At 46.6% G+C, this 23,114-nt stretch overlaps 1 pseudogene; it reads right to left on the bottom strand.

Annotated features, from left to right (window-relative positions):
* Positions 1 to 12,767: 12,767 nt before the first annotated feature.
* On the bottom strand, positions 12,768 to 15,849 carry LOC109746288 (uncharacterized; annotated as a pseudogene).
* Positions 15,850 to 23,114: the final 7,265 nt, after the last annotated feature.

Below are 23,114 nucleotides of genomic sequence, written 5' to 3'. Positions count from 1 at the left end.
GAAGGAGAAAATGGCAGAAATCAATTTTCATTGCCGACATGTTAAGAAAGCAAATACTACATGCCAATGTCACAGATTTGAGACTTAAGAAAAGTTGCACTCTATTTTCATGAGATGGAAAAGTGAAAGGGAAAAACTAAAAGAGAAGAAGAGGAACGAAAAGTCATGTTCATCACCATGTGTTTTTTTCAGGCGAAAGGAAGATATTATCTCATCAATCAGGACATAAGTCATTCTTACAAATATCAGGGACGTCTCCTGGTCCCGAACCCCCACACCACAGTGCGTCCTTCTGTCCGTCCAAAGGAGGCTAGATAATGGCTTGCACCATTCTGTTCCCTACGAACATGAGATAGCTTGAACATCCTCCCTTCCCTCAAAAGCCTTTGAATTTGATCAACCAACATGGTATAACGAGACCGATCCTTGTCCGGGCCATTAATCATGTTAAGAGCGACAAGGTAGTCCGTCTCTACTTCTATCGGCATCTCCGTCCATTGCAGGGCGAGGTTGATGCCCTCCATGCAAGCTAAGAGCTCAGCCTCCAATGGTTCTGTACATGTGCGCAACTCTCTACAAGATGAGAAAATGATGTCGCTGGTGGAGCCGCGCAGAATCATGCCCGCCCCCGCAGTTCCCGATGTGGCGCAGAACGATCCGTCAACATTCAATTTTGTGCATCCTTGAGTCGGAGGAGACCACCTGGGTGGGGCACCATTGATGGGCTGAGCATGCGGTAATGGCTTGTTGGGAGTCACCACATCACAACTTGCTTTCCTTTAACTGGATCAGCACCTGGGTTGTTCTGCACACCAATTAGTGAGTCCACGTAGCTTAGAAGATACCTCTTGGATGCTTCAACTGGGGGCGGCTGCTTATGGTGTGTTATCTCGTTGCGAACGTGCCAGCAACACCATAGTGTCATCATGAGCTCCAATCTCTCCGTGTCCCGCAGGTCGCAAAGCGTTTGGGCAAGCCACTCATAGCCCGCCCGCTGAAACGACGCCGGCAGGGGGATCCGCCACTGTTCTGTCATCGCTTGCCAAAGTGCCACCGCTCTAGGACATCTACAAAATGCATGAAACATGTCCTCCAGCTCCATCGCGCAGAGGGGGCAGTCGTCAAAGACTTCCAAACCACGCCGTTTTTTATTAACCCACGTAGATAGACAATCTGTGATCAAACGCCAAGTGAAAGTGCGAATCTTAGGAGGAGCAGGGCACCTCCATATAGAAGCCCAGACGGCTCGTCGCCCATCCGGTGCCCTGCTCGCCGCGACTGAAGAGAACCGAAGATGATCCTCCAGAGCAAGTCGGTAAGCACTCCGTACCGTGAAGCAACCATTCCGCTCCGGTCCCCACGCAAGAAGATCCTCACCCATACGAGGTGAAGTTCGAATTTTGGCAATCTCTTCTACATCCACCAGAAGGAACGTGTCATGAATAACGTCCATACGCCAGCCACCATGATTATCCAACAACTCAGACACCCTGCGGAGACGGCTTCGGCCTTGTGGTGTCACCGGTCGTCCTTCCCCATTCCGTGGAATCCATCGGTCTCACCAAATTCTAATGGACCTGCCGTTCCCCACGCGCCATACTAAGCCAGACTTGAGAAGTTGCAGCCCATGTTCAACTGCCTGCCAAGTCGCAGAAGCTCCTCCTGAGAAAATCGTATCTTCCAAGCTTCCATTCGGGTAGTACCTCGCTTTCAAAAGACGAGCACACAGGCTCTCCGGATTGGTCAAGAGCCGCCATGATTGGCGAGCGAGCAAAGCTTGGTAAAAAAGGCGTAGGTCGCGGAAGCCAAGTCCCCCTTGCGCCTTTGGTTTTATCAAATGGATCCAAGCACGCCAATGCATCTTTCCCTTCCCCTTCTCAACTCCCCAACAGAAATTCCGTATCATTCTCATGAGGTCCTCACAAGTGGATGCCGGTAGTTTAAACACACTCATAACATATGTGGTGATCGCTTGGGCGATTGATTTTATGAGGACTTCTCTTCCACTCTGAGCAAGCTGACAACCATCACAATCAATCATTCTCTTGATGTACTTTTGCTGCAAGTTTTGGAACCTATCCTTAGACATGCGCCCCCTTGGAGTAGGAAGACTTAGGTAGCATTCCTCAAAACTATGTTGTTGCGCCTCCAAAACCGGAATAACAGCTTCCCGGTCATCCACACGACAATGCTCACCAAAGAGGATAGAACACTTCTGCGGGTTGATCAATTGTCTAGTGGCTTGTGCATATTTTGCTAGTGCTTCTTTGACATTCAAAGTCTCCTCAAATATTTCTTAGCTTGACATAAATTCATTCACACATGTTTCTCAAATATTGGATCAAAAGTTGATATGAATTTTGTCATATGGTTGATGTTGTCGTTTTTTTATAAGAAATATATCGTGCCTTCTTTGACCTCCATCCAAGGGTGTCAGTGTTGATTGAGCATGCATAAAAGCTACCAGCATGCCTCTACCACTTGCTCTTCATTCCAGATGTAGAAGGATCCGGGTGGAGTCACCGGCGATCTATTACTTTTTAAAATGCTCCAGGTCCTTAGAAAAAGGAAAATTTTACGGTGCATTGCAATACACAAGAAGGAGTGCATTATATTGACGATCCAACGGATGAGATTAATTATGCCTTATTAAAACCCAAGGGTATTTTCAACCTAAAAAAATATTTAAGCTTAATTGGCCCAATTCGATCAAGGGGTATTATCATCCTAAAAATTTGAATTAACTTAATTACTACATAGCACTTAAATAATTAAATGACATCGTGCGTGGTCATTTGAATTTAGGTTCGAGCGGTTCCTCGTCTCTATACGAGCCCTAGTCTCTGGCGAACACATCGCCACCCTCAATCGCCGCCGATCGCACTTGTCGTGGCACTCCCTCCTCCTCCTCCTCCACCCTCCCACACCCATTACCCCCTCCCTCGCACGCGACCCCCCTCGGGTTATGCGGCGCCATATCTTTCGAGGAGCCGTCTAATCCCCTCCTTCCCCAACACGACGCCAGATCATCCCCATCGCCGTCCATCAACTTTATCGCGTCGGATCTTCACATCGACCTCTGAGATGTAAGTGCCTAGCCATCTCTAATCTTGGCCAGTCCTTTCTGCATAGTACCGATAGGGTCAGATTTGGTTAGGGTTTAGGATATGTGATATGAGAAATTTGTGACTAGATTTCGATTGAAAGAAAGTGTAATTCGGATTTAGTTAGGGTTATGTGGCATGAGAAAGTTGTCAGCAGATTTGGATTCAAAGAAAGTGTAGGTTCAATTTAGTTGTGACATATTTTGGATTTAGTTAGGAGATATTTTGGTTTGAGTTTGGAGTTATTTTTGATTTTGTTAGAAGATATTTGATCTATGAGGGTGGATTTATCAGGGCGTAATTAGTCACAACATTTGAAGGATTAGTGGACGATTGGAGTAATGAATTTAAACAAACTTGCATAGATGAAGAATTATGTGATATCCTTACATCACAGACAGAAGCAATCAAATGTTTAGTTACAACAAGTAGAAGCAATCACATATTCCTGGATTTAGTTAGGAGATATTTGATCTATGATGATATACTCACTTAGAGCTTTTGAACGACCGAGTTAGGTACATGAATCTGAACTGAAAAATAATTTAAATTATTTAAGCAGAGTAATGTATAATTATTTTGTGTGATATCCATCTGTAACATGGTACTACTTGTGAGCCGTGTTAGGATTTTCCCCGAAGAGGAAGGGTGAACCAATATAGTAGCGGATAAGTATTTCCTTCAGTGAGAACCAAGGTTATTGAACCAATAGGAGAACCACACAAATACCCATCAGCAACACCTACACACACAAGAGCAAATACTTGCACCCAACGCGGGCAAGAGGGTTGTCAACCCCCATGAACTCGTTACTTGCAAGGGTTAAATCTAATAATGGTAGATAGATAAATTACAAAGTAAAATAAAAGAAGTAACTCTGCAGCTAGGTGAATTTGGTTTTAGTAATATGATTAAAGTAGACCCCGGGGCCATAGTTTTCACCAGAGACTTCTGTCTCATAAAGATAACATAAGGTGGGTAGACAAATTACTGTTGGACAATTGATAGAAAAGCGCATAGTTATGATGCTATTCATGGCAATGATCATGTATATAGGCATTAGGTCCGTGACAAGTAAACCGACTCCTTCCTGCATCTACTACTATTACTCCACTCATCGACCGCTATCGAGTATGCATCTAGAGTATTAAGTTCATGACAAACAGAGTAATGCTTTACGCAAGATGACATAATGTAGATAGAATAAAACCAAGCAATATGATTGAATCCCATCGTTTACACTTAGTGGCAACAAATACGTGCCTCTCTACCCTTTCTGTCACTAGGTGAGGACTCCACAATATTGAACCCACTACAAAACACCTCCCCCACTGAAGATAAATCAATCTAGTTGGCCAAACTAAACAGATAGACCAGAGAGAAATACAAAGCTATAACACTCATGCATAATAAAGTTCAGAAAAGACTCAATTATTTTCAATGAATAATCTGATTATAAACCCACAATTCATTGGATCCCAATAAACACACCACAAAAGAGTATTACATCCAATAGATCTTGATGGAGATCATGCAGAACATATTGAAGATCGAAGAGAAAGAAGAAACCATCTAGCTAATCACTATGGACATGTAGGTTTGTAGTAGACTACTCATGCATCATCAGAAGGGTAGTAAGGTTGATGTAGAAGCCCTCCGTGATAGATTACCCTCCGGCAGAGTACCGGAAAAGGCCTCCAGATGGGATCGTGGAAGAACAAAGACTTGTGGCGGCGAAAAGAGTGTCTCGGGGCTCCCGCTGTTGGTTTGATGATTTATGGGAATTTATGGAAGTGGAATTAGGTCAAACGGAGCTGCGTGGGACCCATGAGCTCAGGTGGCGCGCCCCCTGGGGGGCGCGCCATGTGACCTCGTGGCTCTCCCGTAGATCTTCTGGCCTCCTCCCGAACATTCTAGGGTCTCTTCTGGTCCAGAAAAAATTACCGTAAAGTTTCATCGTGTTTGGACTTCGTTTGGTATTGATTTTCTGAAAAACAAAAACATGCAGAAAACAACAACTGACACTGGGCACTAGGTTAATAGGTTAGTTCATAAAAATGATATAAAATTGCAGATAAAGTATCTAAAATTGATAATATAATTGCATGAAACAATGAAGAATTATAGATACGTTGAAGACGCATCACATGGTCTATGTGTTTTCGTTGGCAGCATACCGACATGAATGATAAAGAAAATGATGACGAAAATATGAGTGATAAAGACATGGATGACAAGGACATGGGTGATAGAGGTAAGGAAGGCAAAGGCATGGATGATAAGGACAATGAGGATGTAGGCATGGGCAACAGAGGGATGGATGCTAAAGGCATGGATGATGTAGGCAAGGATGGCAACATAGGAGCTGGAGGGAGCGGACAAGGAGGAGGAGGAGGAGACGGCATAGATGGAGGTTGCATACGCGGCGGCGACGACACCTTTAGCATGGAGGAGGGTCGGATTGCTGTCTGGCAGGGTAAAAAATCTCATTTTTTGCACGGACTACCGGACGGATATTCTTTTGTCATCGGGTGTGTAAAAAATTAAGCATACTTGCCTCTTTTTGGATGTGATCGGGCATGTGATCCGGCGCTGGTGTGATCCGGCGCGCGCTATTGATCGGACTTTTATTTTAATTTCAAATTACCCTATCACTACTAGGGAAAACCTTATACACAGAACTTTAGCAGTAGCGCCTGTTAAAAAAGGGCGCTAGTGCTAAATAGCAGTAGCGCGTGCAGGGTAAACGCGCTACAGATACAAACGCAGCAGTAGCGCGTCTAACTTTAAACGCGCTACTACTAAATTTCCTACTACTAAGCCGATAGGCTACACATAGTTGTAGCATTCTGATAGAAACCGCGTTACCGCTAAGTTTATTGTAGCAGCGCGTTTACGTAGAAAGGCGCTACTGCTAATAAAAAGAAAATAAATCAAAAAACAAATAGAAAAGTAAATGAAAATGAAAGAAATAGAAAAAGGAGAAAGGAAAAAATAAAATGTAAAGAAAAATAAATGAGAAAGGAAAAAGGGAGAAAGACTTAGCAGTAGCGCGTTTTCTGTAACGCGTTACCGCTATGTTTCACTTAACCAGCGGTTTTCCCTCCCCCCAGCCACCACTTCTCCCTCAAATCCCTCGCCCCACTTCGCCGCCGTGTCCCCAATTCGCCGTCGCCCCACTTCGCCGCCGTCTCATGCCGCCGCCCCCGGAGCCACCAGAGCCGCGCACCGTCGACGCCACCAGAGCCGCCCCCAACGCCACCGGAGCCACGCGGCCTCATCAACGCCACCGGAGCCGCCCTCGGCGCCACCGGAGCCACCCTCGACGCCCCTGCCTCCCTCGCCGTCACCGGAGACGCCCCTGCCTCCCTCGCCACCACCGGAGCCATCCTCTGTAAGCACCCCTCCTCTCTCTCTCTCTCATGCATAGCACAAACATTGGACATACTAACTAGCTAGGTTAACTAGTTTAATTAGGTTAATTATCTAGGTTAGTGCAAAAATTTAGTTAGGCCTTTGACAGAGAACTAGTTAGGTTAACTAGTTTAATTAGGTTAATTATCTAGGTTAAGAAAAAATTATTTAGGGCTTTGACAGAGAACTAGCTAGGTTAACTAGTTTAATTATCTAGGCTAACTAGGTTAACAAGCTAGGTTAACTAACTAGCTAGGTTAAATATCTAGGTTAATTAGGTTCGTTAGGTTAACAAGCTAGGTTAGAGGAAAAAATTATTTTAGAGCATTAGGTCAGAAGGTTAGAGAAATGGAGTTCCTTTGCAATTTAATTGGGTTCTGTCCTAGGCAGAGAAGGGTTAGAGAAAATAATGTGTGTGTGTGTGAGAGAGAGAGAGAGGAATAGCTAGAACAGAATCCGGGTTCTGTCCTAGGCAGAGAAGTGTTTAGTAAGATCATTTTGCAAAGGTTTTTGATTTTTGAAAAGACCACTATTTTTCTAGGAAAAGAATTTAGGCAAGTTTTATTTTAAAGATGATCCCTTCCTAGACTTTTATTGTTGATTATATCTTTTCATTGAAGTGGTCATGTTATATCTTTTCATTGAAGTGGTTCGATTGTGCCCAAGTGGCCTTTTGTTGTTTCCAGGGAATGAAGCTGAGTGGCCTATGTTTTGCCGAAATGTTGATTCATTTCCGTTCCGGCAAATTTCAGGTGCTCGATTTGTCCACTTTTTAGCAAAGGTCATGCCGAAATTTTCCGTGAATTTCGGCATGACTTGTGCTACAAACTAGGACATATCGAGTGCCCGGGATTTGCCGCACCGGGAAGGAGTCAACGTTCTTGCAAAACATAGGCCTTTTTAATGTCATTATTGATTTTATTAGGTCTATAATTAATTGACTAGATTTAATCGTAGGAAACATGGCTAGCAACGATGAAGGACAGGGTTCTGGTGATTGCGACGACGTCTACCTGGCGGCAGACAAATTTTTGAGCCTTGCCGACGATCAACGGATGTTGTTCCTGGGCCCACTTGTCGCATCAGGGACTGATACCGACATGCAGACCGGCGATGAGACTGAGACCGGCGTCGAGACTAGCGGAGCCGGTCTAGAACCGAAAGCAAAGAGGTCACGGCGCCCAAACCAGCTCATGAGTACTAGACTGGTGGTCACGGAGATGGATGACGGCATTTTTGAGCCAATAGCGCCTGAGGAAGCGCGATCGTGCTACGACAATCAAATAGGCTGCATCGTACGAACAACCGCCACCATCAACGATGAGAAACTACAGAAGATAGATAATATGAGACCCTCCCTCCTAAAGAAGCTGCACCAGATATTCTTGTTCCCGGGCCGGAATGAAAAGGATTATAAAGATCCAGATAAGGACCTGACAATGAAGAAGATAAACAAACACGCCATGACCATGTTTAGAGACGCGTTGGCCGCCTGGAAAGCAAGGTAAAACATCGGATCGTCAACAAAAAGGAACCCTACTCCAAGATTGTAAAGGATAACCCAACGATCACGGAAGAGCACTTTAAAATATTCACGGCGGCTTGCGAGGCCGAAGCTGCCAATTTTTTTTGAAATACATGAAGGGGATTCAACAGAGGAACATGGGGTGCCATCACCTTGGAAGCCGTGGTTACGGCGGGAAGAGGTCCATATGGGCCAAGGAGGACGCGGAATGCGAGAGTCTAGGCATCCCAGACCCCTTGGCGGACTTCACCGTCCCGCAGGAGCGTGACGTCCTCAGGGCACGACACCATTGGGACTCAGTCAAGAAGGTTTTCGAGACGGACCTGGTCACGACGGAGTTCATGAGACTGCTGGTAATTTTAGTTTCTGATCAATTCGACTGCATGTTAGTCATATTTGTAAACAATCCTTATTCCTTTTGTAGAGAGAGCAGCACAGGATTGCGGCCGAAAGCGACTCGCCGTCTGTGGCGTTGGCGAGGCCCAAGTGGGACACTCCATTCAACCGGGCGTTGAACATATTGAAAGGACTCCCGATGGAGACTCGGCCGTCGTATGGACGCGTGCACGGTGTCGGAGACGGCGCCACGTGGAAGAAGTACTACCGTGAGACCATGGAGGAGAGAAAGGAAAGACGGAGGTTAACTGAACAAAACATCGACAAGAAGGTTGAGATTGTGGTTGAGAAGAAATCATCTGAGACAGTCGCAATAGCGGTAGCTGCCGCAAAATAGGTGGTTGCAGATATGTCTACTGTCTTGGTTTCAGCCGTTTTCAATTGGAGCAGGCAAAATCCAGAAAAAATGCAGCGGACTTTCCCCTTGCTGACTTCTTCGGGAGCAGCTCGACTAGCGTTGCACCAGCACCAGCACCTGCACCAGCTCCCGCACCTGCTCCGGCACCGGACTGCTCGGCGGTGCTTCGTATTTGGCTGAGCTCGACGCCCTCACGGTATCTGTCACATCGGCCCTCTTCAATAAATGTATAATCTCCCGTTTCCGTTGCCTTTTGGATGTCACACGTCGCAGACATGTCTTTGCAGGCCGACGTAACCCCGTGCACCATATTGTACACCATCGGTGACCAGAAGGTGGATGTGGGAAGGCGACGATAATGAAGCCGAAGGAACCATTGTTCCACGGCCGGCCGATCCCCCCGGACATCTTCAAGGTTTCCGTGGCCAGTGTCAAACCGGGCCATGAGAATTTGGCTACTCCGGTACTAGGGGGGATGACGACGAGACCCCGTGGCGGCTTGGTGATTGCAATGGGTGGGTCCTGTTGTGGACAAAGAGTCTGCTTCGTCTGGAGGCGGCCGGGAGCACACCCACGAGCACGCAGTTAGGTATGAACATTAACACCCCACCTACCCAATTAGCGTCGGCTGTCGTGCTGGGTGATAGCGGACGGGGTGAGGAAGAGGCTCCATTGTTCGCTGGTGACGTCGCCATAGATGAGGATGAGGATGACGATGACATTCAACAGTATCTCAATACTGGCGCCTACTCAGGGTTTGAGCGCCATGAGTCGGTGCCTGAATTGCCGCCTCCGGAGGCTGAACGTATTATAGACGACCTTCTGGTAGCAAAGAAGCCTAGGAAGAGACGGAGCAAAGGCAACAAAGCTGCTTCTATGATCCAGCCGCCTCAGCAGCCTCGGGTTCAAGACCGTATAGATATCCCCGGTGCGGCAAAATGGCATATCCCCGGTGAACCAATCCCACCTAAAGCAGCGCTAGGGGCCAGATTCGGCGATCTAAGGAGACTTCATGACGATGTGCTGCGGATAGAGAAAGGCCTCATCGCCTCGAAAAATCCAGGATACCCACTCTACGTGGTTAACGTGCCGCAACAATTGTCGTATGTCGACACATTCCCCACGGAGAAGTTCTTCCTTCGATTCGATTACATCTTCGACATGTTTCACTTGAAGAAGCTGGATTTTACGTTTGTCCGCCTTTATGCCTTGCGCATGAACTACCTCATCGGGGTTGAGCAGACACCTCATATCTGTGTCGCTGACCCGTACTTCATGCACGAGGGCTTCTTGGGAGTCTGCGCATAGCACCATGAATATGCGAGGGAATACATCGCCAATTTCATGCTCGCCAATAAGGACAAGGAGGCGATTCTCATGCCTTATCATCCCCTGTAAGTCATCCGCACGGATATCCTTCCTTCGATTTCAATCATTCATTTGCATGATGGAGGCTAATTAATTTGAGGTGTACTTATTTTGCGCAGCGGCGGGCGCGCCGTCCTCATCATCCTCTACCCCCGATACTCCCACGCTCTTTACTTGGACTCGTCGAAGAACATTAACAAAAAGGATTACACCCACATCAAGTCTGTTCTCGACAGTGCTATGTTTTACTACGACGCACGGGGTGGAGAGGTCAAGGACAAGAAGAAAAGGGACGGCAGGCCCGCCTTCGGCCATAAGACCGACTTCTGCTGCATCCAGCAACCGAGTGATTCTCTTAATGATGGATTCTATGTCCTACACCACATGTTGGAGTACAGACGGGATCACCAGAACCTTCGCATGTCACCTAGATCCGGCGATGCCCATATTCTGCAATGGGCAAAGAACTTAGGAGATATCGAGGATCATCGACTTCGAGCTGAGTTCTATCACATCCAACGCGAACTTGCCCAAATCATCATGAAGGAGGTCGTCGAAAAAATAGGGATGTTCTATGAAGAAGGACAAATGTCGCGGGAAGACGTCCGAACACGCATAGCCGCTCAGCGTCTCGACCTGAAGCCTTTCACTAAGCTCAGGGACTATCTCCCTGACTTGGATGGATGGCACGACATGTTGGAGTGATTGTCGATATATGACAATGTGTCCGTTTAGTCCATACTTTCTGTATGACGAAACTTTGAGTTATCCACAACGAAACTTTATTTGTGATGTAATTAAACCGTCCTCCTCGACTAGCGAAGATCACTCTAGTTAGGGCATTTTGGGTATGATGAACTTTGTTATTTATGCTTATGATATGTTGCTTCTATTTTTGCCAAGTCTGTCTCTTTCTGTTGCTCAACTATATATGTTGCATATCATCGACTCATGTGACGATGCAGGTGCATAGTTCATCGATGGCGAAGAAGTGCTACGCCAGGAATATACGACGAGTGGCCGGAGTGTCAGGCCCAGGTGTACCGGTTTCCGGTTTCCGAGCGATAGCCAGTAGTTAGTTTAGGTTCACGCTAATGCGAGAGAGGGATACGAACTCATGTACTGCATAGTTCCGCTCTCACTCATAGTGATAGCTCTTCTCGCGTATATCATTGTTTAGATGGATGACGATGTAGTTGTTGCAAGTAATCGAGACTTGTATCGCTATTCTCGAGATGATGACGAGAGACCACTTTGTGTTGGATGATGATTATGATGATGACATGATTTGATGAGACTATTTGTATGTATATGCTATGATTACATTTGTATGTGTATGATATGCTAAATATTATTGTATAAATCCTGTTCAAATACAAAACAAATATGCAGAAAAAAAGAGAAACTAATAAAACTAGTAGTAGCGAGGGGAATAAAGTTAGCAGTAGCGCTTCCTGCTAAAAAGCGCTGCAGATATTAGCAGCAGCGCTTTGCACTAAAGCTCGCTACTGCTAGCCATGTATAGCAGTAGCGTTGGATGACACGCGCTACTGCTACATGTTAGCTGTAGCGCCTTATCAGTAGCGCGGCATCCCGCGCTACTGATAGGCAAAATACCCGCGCTACTGCTAGGGTTTTCCCTAGTAATGTATACTGACGGACATATACATGATATCATTGGATGGTGACCTCCGGTATCAGTGTCCACAGACTGGTCCCCTTGTCCGCGGACAAACGTCGGAGCAAATTTGCAGGTCAGCATTGGAGATACCCTAAGAGAGTATCTCTAGCTTGCAACATCCATAGTGGATTTTAAATGCCAGAACATTTAATTTATGACATGTTCAATTTTTATATTAATTGTTCTTGATTTATTTGTTTCAACATAAATCCTTGCATGGTTTAAACCTTACGCTTGAATTTGTGTATAACATTTAGAAATCAGATATCTAATTACGCTGTAACGCGCGGGACATCGTCTAGTTAATATAGTTTTGATCTCTTTAGCTAGAGCCTGTTGGCCGTAGTTAGGTGTTTATCTTAGAGTTAATTAGTTTTGGAAAAACATAGTTAATTACGTGGATTAGTCAATATTGATGTGTACTACAGTTGTGCTGATCCTTGCCCTCTGTTCACAATTGTAAAATGCCCTAACTATTTTTTGATCGAACACATAGACATGTTTTAATGCGTTTGTTCACTTATTTTTGTCGGCATATGTACATATTAAAATATCCAAAATATTTAATACTTATGAACGGAGAAATACCAAGTATGGCTTCTATGTTGAGATTGAAGAGTCGTCAGAAGTAGTCCCTCGAGACAAACACTTTCCACGCAGCCGCCACGCCCTCCTCCAAAAAAAACTAGTGTTTGTGCCTCTCGCCAGCTCCGCCGTAGGTCCGCCTCATCTCCGGTGGCCCTAGGGCCATGGGGGCGCGGTGGATCCTCGCAAGGGCCGGCGGGAGGGCTCCGTCGTTAGTCGTTCCTTTGAGATTTGTTAGGGTTTGCGTACTGCTCAGAAAGGCGACACGGCGGCGGCTTTCTGAAGATGGAACAAAGGTCTCCCCGCCTAGCACCCGTTCCGATGGTGCGTCTAATATCGTTGGTGGGTGTGTGTGGAGGTGTGTCTCCGATGAATCTATCCTCAGTAGATTTGCTCGGATCTGGCTGTTGTTCGTCTATGTTCATGTGTCTTCGGGTTGGATCCTTTCGATCTATGTTATTCTTCATTGAAGGCGGTTGCTGTTTTGGTGCGCTGGTCCTACAGGGCCTTAGCACAACGACTTTCCGACTGTCTACTAAAACAAGTTGTGCCCTACTTCGGCGAGGAAGGGCGATGACGGCGGTGCGTCTTCGGCTCGCTTCAGTGCTTGTAGTCGTCACTAAGTGGTCTATGAATCTGGATGTAATTTTTATTATGTCTGGTGTTCGTTGTAATGCCATGATTGAAGATGAATAGATCTGAAGTTTTCTCAAAAAACAAAAAGAGATTGAAGAGTTGCACAAATGTTAAGCATGAATCCATGCAACAAATGTTGAGGAGCAGGAAATTATGTGTCCTTTTCAGAGCATTTAATAGTAATGAAGATCAAAATATCTTCTGAACTTGCACTCGGGAAAAGTGAAATATTACACTAAGGTCCTCTTTTGCTCCCAGCTCAAATGAGCTCGGATGAATAACAAAAACCAAAAATAAAATAAAAAATCCATATTAAAATGTTTCTTAGAATAGCTAGCACTCAGCACACCACACCAATCAAGATCAATCACAAAAATTCAAAAATAAGTGAATTCAAACACAAAGTCAAACATCACTAGGAGCGTTAGGCATGCCAGGAGCGGCCTCTGGCCGGCTGACGACCCCAAGGTGGGTGAGCAATGCCCAAATGAGCGTTATCAGCTCGCCGCCCCGCGCAACGGCCTCCGCGTGAGCATCGACGTTGTCTGACGGAGCGGCATAAAGAATCATCTCGGACCAGAAGTTGGCGAGGACCTCCCAGGCCACCTCTTCTCCTTCACCCTCTGCCAGTTCCACCAGCTTCTTCCCGAGCTCCGCACCATTCTTGAGCAGCTTCCTCCCGAGCTCTACACCATTCTTGAGCAGGTCATGTTGCACCTCAGACCCTGCGCTCAGTGCCTGTGTCAGCCCTTCAGGATTCAACGCCACCCCGACGCGGCAAGCGACCACGATTGCATGTTTGGCTTCCTTCTGGACGGCCTTGTACAAGCTCTTGCACCACTGGTTGTCGTCGGGGAGTAGCTCGGGGGCGTAGGCCACCAAGTAGGCACAGTAGTGTGACAAGTGTGTGGCAACCGTCTCATGAGCAGACTCGGGCTGGTGCGGCTCCGATCTCTCTTCCAGGATGCTCGTGGCAATGTGGACCACGAGCATGGTAGAGGCTACACCTTTCACGCCACTGGACGCCGAGAGGGGGTTGTTGCCGGCCTGTAGATGTAGACTTGTGCATAGGGATGCCACGCCATTGCTTGGGCGATAACTGGGGCTTCTCAATGGCTTGAGGATAGCGGTCTTCACCGCTCTTGGTACCTTCTTCCTGTAAAGAAGAGGGATTAAGCGCCGGAGAAGAGCCACTGGAGTTGTGCTTGGGTGGAGCGCAAATACTGAGCACTGGTTCATTTTGTCCTCCCAATGCTTTAGCAGCCTACATTTGCAGCGCAACAGACGACCAGTAACTTCTTCTTCCAAGGTGATTGTTGCCAAGAAGAAGCATGCCTAACATAGTGGCAGATCATGACTACTTTAGTCCAGTTAGAGCAGATGTAAGAAGCAATGTCCCGCACCTCGGCAAGCACAACTAGTGCCGCAAGTAAAAACACCGGTGCATCATCGAAGTAAGTACTTCCATATTTTAACCAGATCCAAGTATCACAATACATGTAACAGTGAATCTGTCGGTGGTCATTCCATTCCCATGAATCCCATGAAGCATAGCCCACATTCGCAAAAGTTATCTCCAATATATAGAATAAGCTCCAACCCATGCTTAGGAGTGAAATAGATATGCTTAAAATGGGCAGCCAACTCCTTGAGTATGAGGTTGGGAGAGATGAATAATAATAATCATGAAGGAAACAAAGCTCATCTGCGATCACCTCAATTGCTCTTTCATCATCACCATCTTGGAGCAACACGTGTGGCAATAAGTTATGGGCCTTGATGAAACTAGTCTCAGCAATTGTATGGCTTGCAAATCGACATCTTAGGAGCTTGAACAACGCAAATGAAAAACATAAATCTTTCAACTGCTTCACTGAAGACTTCAGAAATATGTCATCCTCCAACCGCCAAACTTTGTCAATGGTCACTAAGCCGTTGTTGTCTATCCTTGTCCTGTCAGCTTGGTTGGATAACCATTTGAGACTATAACCATGAGGCTCCTTCTGTACCAATGTTGTGTCCTCTCCTGTAACTATGAGTGGAGGAAGGGCCAGCTCAGCATGTGGGCTTTCATCTTTTAGCTGCTCCATGTATCCAACAATGAGGTGAGAATTGCGCCCAAACGCTAATGACCCTCTTGCACTGTACCAAGCATAATATTTGATAAGTAGTTTGGCAACAGTAAGAGCAAACGGTGGAAGAAGGATCAATACGTCTTCAGGCGCCACCGCTTTTAAGGACCATTTTTGCATTGAATAATAACCCTTTCCCAAGAAGTCAATGGTAAGGTAGGAAGTCCATATTGCTTGAATAAGCAGTACCGTGGCAGGAGGGCCAATGTTTCGGCCTTTCTTGTCATCATCACCAGCAACTACTGCAGTGGTGTTGACGGCAGCAATCTGAACAAGACTAGCCCACATCAAGACAGAGATGATGTGGTCCTGTGGGTCACACCGCCCTGTTATGATGTCTAGATCAGATGAATAAAGAGCGACGGGGTCTTCATTACCGATGGTAGAGACAACATAGGAGAGGAGGGGCAGGAACACGATGTTGGCACCAAGGAAGAGGAAGCCGGTCAATGGATGGTGGCGGTAGCGCTGACCATAGGCACCCATCCCGACCATAACTCCTATCATGATGGTGCTCGCCACCAGCAGAGCGTTCACTCGCAGCAACTGCCCATCTATGTGCTTAGAGAAGTCATCTGCTTTAGCCGTGCAATTTCCGGTGGCCATGGTCTGCTTAACATAAACACACATATGTCATATTCCAACATCAACACAAGTTAAAGTTGCTGAGAAACACACATGCAAAAAGAATACGTACAGTACTACCAAGTACTTCCTCCGTTCTTAAATATAAGTCTTTTTAGAAATTTTAATATAAGCTACATATGGATGAATATAGACGTATTTTAGAGTGTAGATTCACTCATTTTGCTCCGTATGTAGTCTATATTGAAACCTCTAAAAAGACTTGTGTTTAGGAACGGAGAGAGTACCAATGATGTTATGCTGCAGTCACTAGTATTTAAATAATCCACCACCAATAGAAGAACATCACGAGCAAATCAGCTCATACTAGATTGTTGCACTTTCCAACTAAAAAAAGAGAGAGAAATAGAGATTGTTGTACTACCAAGATTAGATTTAGTTTAGGAGTAAAGGAAATTACCTTACACAAGGGTAGCAATCGGACTGCTGGAGACGTCAATTCGGACTGCTGGAGTCCCAGAATATTGTTACCTTGAGCATCCGTTTGCAAGCATGCGTGCTAAGAGGTCATGGTGGAAACGTGTCTTATGTAGTACTACTGGCAGGCTAGCGCATTTGCAAATGCACCGCGTACCCCTGCACCCTTACCATGCAAAAGATAATTAGTACATGTCCTATTCCCTTCTCTCTTCCCCCCCCCCCCCCCCCCCCCCCCTTTATCATCTTTCCCACTTTTCCTTTGTTCCCTTTATTCCTTGGATCTGGATGCTAGACATGTTCTTTACTTCTTTGTGAAAATGAAAGAATAGAAAAGATTTGTCTCATATACACATCTCTCATGTACTTCAGGTTACCATCACCTGGTGGCTTGGACTATACATAGCATGATCTATATACCATGTGGAGAGGCTGTAAGATTTGAGGTCCTGGATTTTTTAGCTGGAAACGGCTGAAGCGTGGTGCGTGCAATTCAACATGGCTAAGGTGATTGACGCCTATTTTTAAGTAATTTTTTTGGAATGTATCATCACATGATACATCCTCCCTGATCTTCCTTTGCCTCATGTGAAACATATAATAAAATCAAAATATATCATGAGATTCTTGTCCTAACTCAAACTTCTCTAAAGTTTTTTCTAGAAGAACGTATCAACATATTTTTACAAGACTAAAAAACAGAGAGAATATAAACATAAGTTTCATTATTGATCTAATATAACTTTTTGTGTTGTATATATTGGTACATTATTTGCTACAAGCAAGGTCAAATTTAGACAATTTTACTTAGGACAAACTTTTTTTTTGAGGGAAATGCCATCATGGCGGTTTATATTTCATGTGAGAATAAAGATACATCGTTTGTTAAAACATCCACTAAGAAACCCGGGGGCTCCGATTTCCAAACAATTGTTCGAGACACCTCCGAGTTCTTAGCTAGCAGATCCGCCGCCATATTGGCTTCCCGAGGGCAATGGCTAAAAACTATATTGCCGCTGCTGGATAAGAAAAATGCATTCTTCATATATTGCCGCTGCTGGTCCTAATGAATTCCCGCCACTCAGCATGATCTCGATTACCTCCAGACAGTCCGCTTCGACATAGATTTTGTTGCAACCAACTTCATTCGCTAGTAGGAGGTCATCTCGTAGTCCTCTAGCCTCTGCCGTCGCTGCGTCTTCCACAAAGGGTATATCACTGCAGGAAGCAGCGACAAAGAAACCGGCCTCATCACGCAACACTGCTCCCGTACCCCCTATACCAGTGTCCCGATCAAAAGCTGCATCGACATTAAGTTTGATGACGCCCTCAGGTGGCTTGGACCAGCCATGTCTTTTAATTTTAGTTTGCTTCAACCTTGCTCGTGAAAAGTTCTGCGCTAAAGTTGATATAGCTTGGGCCGACCTTCCTGACTCATAGATGTTCTCACCGTGTGTGTATTTGCGTCGTTCCCACCATACATACCAGATTGTTGTGGCCACTAGATCATTGCGCTGGACATCGGCCACTAGTGGACATATGGTACTTTTGGATAATAGGAGATCGGCCAGCGCCGAACCTCCATCTCTCTCTATTGTGCAGATTTCATTCACCAGCTCCTGTAGTCCAAGAATATGCCAAATTTCCTGCACCCTCGGGCACAGAAACATAGCATGCCTAATGCTTTCACAGTCCGAACTACAAAGGGGACACTGGGAACTTGTAGTCATATGTCTGTTCGCTAAAACACCACGGCAAGGAATAGCTCCAAGCAAAGTCCTCCAAACATGGATTTTGATTTTTGATGGCACACGCAATTTCCAAATGGTACGCGAGACTGGACTAGTACTTGAGGCTTGTAATGAGTTTGTCGTCCTCAACTTTCGTCCATGCTGGTGCTCCCACTCTTCATGGTAAGCCGATCTTACTGAGAAAATTCCACTTCTATTGAAGTGCCATGATACAAAATCTTCCATCATTCCCAAAGCTAGAGGAATATTCATAATACGCTGCACATCAAATGGCCAAAAAAGATCGTTTAGCAATTGTTCATCCCACACTCTGTTTTCCGAATCAATGAGTTCAGAAACTCTTGTGATCACTATATTTCCCCTTGGTGTAAAAACTTTGCGGGTCGGGCTGCTGGGAATCCAAGGGTCCTCCCAGATATTAATATGTGATCCATCTCCTACTCTCCAAATGTGTCCTCTCTCAAGGACTGAATTCCACTCCAGAGACTCTGCCAGGTATATGAACTACCCTTCTTCAACGTACAGTTCAGAAGGTCACCATTGGGGAAATACTTTGCTTTCAATGCTCTGGCACATAATGATTCCGGTTCACACAAAAGCCTCCAACACTGTTTTGCCAAAAGAGCCAAATTAAAGCAATGCAAGTCCCGGAAGCCCATACCACCCTTCTCTTTCGGGACGCACATCTTCCACCAAGAAAACCAATGCATATGTTTTTTCAAATCCTCATCTCCCCACCAATATTTCGACATGGCGGTGGTTATACTGTTGCACACTTGTTTTGGAAGTTTGAAAACTGACATTGCGTATGAGGGAATAGCTTGTACTACAGCCTTTAGTAAGACCTCTCTCCCACCAATAGATAGTAGTTTCTCCTTCCACCCTCTAATTCTGCTTAAAACTCTATCTATGAGATGTTGAAAGCAATCTGATCTGTCCACTCCCACAATTGGGGGCAACCCCAAATATTTATCCGTGAGTGCTTCTGCCATTATATTAAGTGAGGTGCACACTTCCACTCTTGTATCAACAGGAGTGCATGGACTGAAAAAAATACTGGATTTGACCTCACTCACCATCTGGCCAGAAGCAGCGCAGTAATCGTCAAGCGCCCTTCGGAGGCTGGTTGCATTGGTGGCATCGGCTCGCATGAGGATTAGCGAGTCATCCGCAAAAAGAAGGTGAGAGACCGAGGGGGCATCACGACACACTTTGACTCCCAATAAATTTCCAACCTCCTCCTCGTGCATAATTAGACTTGATAAACCCTCAGCACATAGCAAGAATAAGTACGGTGAAAGAGGATCGCCCTGCCTTAGGCCCCTGGAAGGAACAAAAAAGCCAGTTAACTCGTTATTCACCCGTACCTGGTATTTTACCGATTTAACACACTCCATGATGAGGGCCACCCAATGTTCCATAAATCCCAATTGTAATAGAATCGCCTCCAAGAAAGTCCACTCCACCCGGTCATATGCCTTGTGCATATCGAGTTTCACCGCACAAGTGCCATATTTACCGGTTGTTTTCCTCTTGACAAACTTAGATTTAATGACAATTGCTTTGAAATGAGGGGAGTGGTCTATTTCACAATCCAATTTGAACTAACCACTATTTACAGCATGGTTTTATCCTTTTTGTTGTCCCTCCTGGTGTAAGGGCATCTCCAACGCCGACCCTGAAACCGCCCGCATACGTTTGGATCGAGCGGTCCGGGCGTGTTGTGCTATCTAGCCCGGACCTGTATCGGTCCGCCGAGTGGTCCGGACATGCTTTTTCCCGCCAACATAGACAAAGTGAGGGGGGGGGCTTTGCGGTCGTCCGAACCGCTGCCACGCCCGCTCCTAACTACTCTGGCCCACCAAACAGTCACATTTGCCTCTCCCGCGCTTTCCAGTTTCCACTGAACTCCCGTGCCGCTTGCCACGTCGCATTCATGCCGACCTAGAGTATGCAGCGGCTGGCCTTGATGCCCGCAATTTGAATGGACGGGAAGGTGGCGCAGACAGACATGACCTCTCGGAGGTCGCTGCTTCAATGCGGACGACACGTCCCGAGAAACCAACTTCGACCGCTGCACCACATTGAAGCGGGCTAATCACCCTTTCCCTGGCCTGGACACGACTATTTAAGCCGTGCCCCGGCGACGCACATAGCCGCACTCACCCTCCCCGAGCACCACCCTCTCCCCCTCTCCGTCACTGTCCCCCAGCCCAACGGCGATTCTGAAATCATGGTTCTCCGTGCCAGCAGGAGGAGGTGGTGGAAGTTCCTCATCAGGCGTATCTTGGCGCCGCCGCCCTCGCTCGCCGGGCCCATCGGCATCCATATCAGCTGACTACTCCGACAAGGAGGAGATAGTCATCTCCTCCAGTGACGAGGAGTAGCAGCTGCAGCAGCGGGCCCGTCTCATTGAGGAGGCCGCTCTGATGGACGAAGAATTCATCCATCAAATGGAGATCACACTACTAGGAAAAGGGCTATAGATGAAATGGCCACTAATGGCGCACCAGACATGTGGTGCGCCACTACTATATAGCAGTGGCGCACCATGTGCTGGTGCGCCATTAGTGTGAAAGACACTAATGGCGCACCAGACACACGGTGCGCCACTAGTAACAAATTTTTTATTTTATTTTTCCAAACATACTAATGGCGCACCAGGGCACAGTGCGCCATTACTAGTTCTAACTAGTAAAGGCGCACCAGCCTCATAGTGCGCCACTACTAATTTTTTTATTTTTTTTGCAAAACTACTAATGGCGCACCAGTGTATAGTGCGCCATTACTAGTTTAAACTAGTAATGGCGCACTGTGCCCTGGTGCGCCATTAGTGTATACTTTTTTTTTGCAAAACTACTAATGGCGCACCACCAGCAGGTGCGCCATTAGTAACCAGGGTTACTAATGGCGCATTTGTAGTGTTGGAAATATGCCCTAGAGGCAATAATAAATGGTTATTATTATATTTCTTTGTTCATGGTAGTTGTTTGTTATTCATGCTATAATTGTATTGTCCGGAAATCGTAATACATGTGTGAATACATAGACCACAACGTGTCCCTAGTAAGCCTCTAGTTGACTAGCTCGTTGATCAACTGATAGTCATGGTTTCCTGACTATGGACATTGGATGTCATTGATAACGGGATCACATCATTAGGAGAATGATGTGATGGACAAGACCCAATCCTAAGCATAGCATAAAAGATCGTGTAGTTTCGTTTGCTAGAGCTTTTCCAATGTCAAGTATCTTTTCCTTAGACCATGAGATCGTGCAACTCCCGGATACCGTAGGAGTGCTTTGGGTGTGCCAAACGTCACAACGTAACTGGGTGACTATAAAGGTGCACTACGGGTATCTCCGAAAGTGTCTGTTGGGTTGGCACGGATCGAGACTGGGATTTGTCACTCCGTGTGACGGAGAGGTATCTCTGGGCCCACTCGGTAATGCATCATCATAATGAGCTCTATGTGACTAAGGCGTTAGTCACGGGATCATGCATTGCGGTACGAGTAAAGAGACTTGCCGGTAACGAGATTGAACAAGGTATTGGGATATCGACGATCGAATCTCGGGCAAGTAACATACCGATTGACAAAGGGAATTGCATACGGGATTGATTGAATCCTCGACACCGTGGCTCATCCGATGAGATCATCGTGGAACATGTGGGAGCCAACATGGGTATCCAGATCCCACTGTTGGTTATTGACCGGAGAGGCGTCTCGGTCATGTCTGCATGTCTCCCGAACCCGTAGGGTCTACACACTTAAGGTTCGGTGATGCTAGGGTTGTAGAGATATGTGTATGCGGAAACCCGAAAGTTGTTCGGAGTCCCGGATGAGATCCCGGACGTCACGAGAGGTTCCGGAATGGTCCGGAGGTGAAGAATTATATATAGGAAGTCAAGTTTCGGCCACCGGGAAAGTTTCGGGGGTTACCGGTATTGTACCGGGACCACCGGAAGGGTCCCGGGGGTCCATCGGGTGGGGCCACCTATCCCGGAGGGCCTCGTGGGCTGAAGTGGGAAGGGAACGAGCCCCTAGTGGGCTGGGCGCCCCCCCATGGGCCTTTCCCCCTGCGCCTAGGGTTGCAAACCCTAGGGTGGGGGGGTTTCCCACTTGCCTTGGGGGGCAAGGCACCCCCCTGGCCGCCGCCCCTTGCCCTAGATGGGCTTTGGCTGCCGCCCCCTCCCAGGGGGCCTATATAAAGGGGGGGAGGGAGGGCAGCAACCTACAGCCTTGGGCGCCTCCCTCTCCCCCTGCTACACCTCTCCGTCTCGCAGAAGCTCGGCGAAGCCCTGCCGAGACCCGCTACATCCACCACCACGCCGTCGTGCTGCTGGATCTCCATCAACCTCTCCTTCCCCCTTGCTGGATCAAGAAGGAGGAGACGTCGCTGCACCGTACGTGTGTTGAACGCGGAGGTGCCGTCCGTTCGGCACTCGGTCATCGGTGATTTGGATCACGGCGAGTACGACTCCGTCATCCACGTTCATTGGAACGCTTCCGCTCGCGATCTACAAGGGTATGTAGATGCACTCCTTTCCCCTCGTTGCTAGTACACTCCATAGATGCATCTTGGTGAGCGTAGGAAAATTTTAAAATTATGCTACGATTCCCAACAGTGGCATCATGAGCCAGGCCTATGCGTAGTTACTATGCACGAGTAGAACACAAAGCAGTTGTGGGCGTTGAGTTTGCCAATTCTTCTTGCCGCTACTAGTCTTTTCTTGTTTCGGCGGCATTGTAGGATGAAGCGGCCTGGACCGACCTTACACGTACGCTTACGTGAGACAGGTTCCACCGATTGACATGCACTAGTTGCATAAGGTGGCTAGCGGGTGTCTGTCTCTCCTACTTTAGTCGGAACGGATTCGATGAAAAGGGTCCTTATAAAGGGTAAATAGAAATTGGCAAATCACGTTGTGGCCATACGTAGGTAAGAAAACGTTCTTGCTAGAAACCTACAAACCACGTAAAAACTTGCAACAACAATTAGAGGACGTCTAACTTGTTTTTGCAGCAAGTGCTATGTGATGTGATATGGCCAGAAGATGTGATGAATGATATATGTGATGTATGAGATTGATCATATTC

This window comes from Aegilops tauschii, chromosome 1 (assembly GCF_002575655.3).
Source record: "Aegilops tauschii subsp. strangulata cultivar AL8/78 chromosome 1, Aet v6.0, whole genome shotgun sequence".
Classification (NCBI taxonomy): Eukaryota; Viridiplantae; Streptophyta; class Magnoliopsida; order Poales; family Poaceae; genus Aegilops; species Aegilops tauschii.
This window is presented reverse-complemented; position numbering and strand designations above follow the sequence as displayed.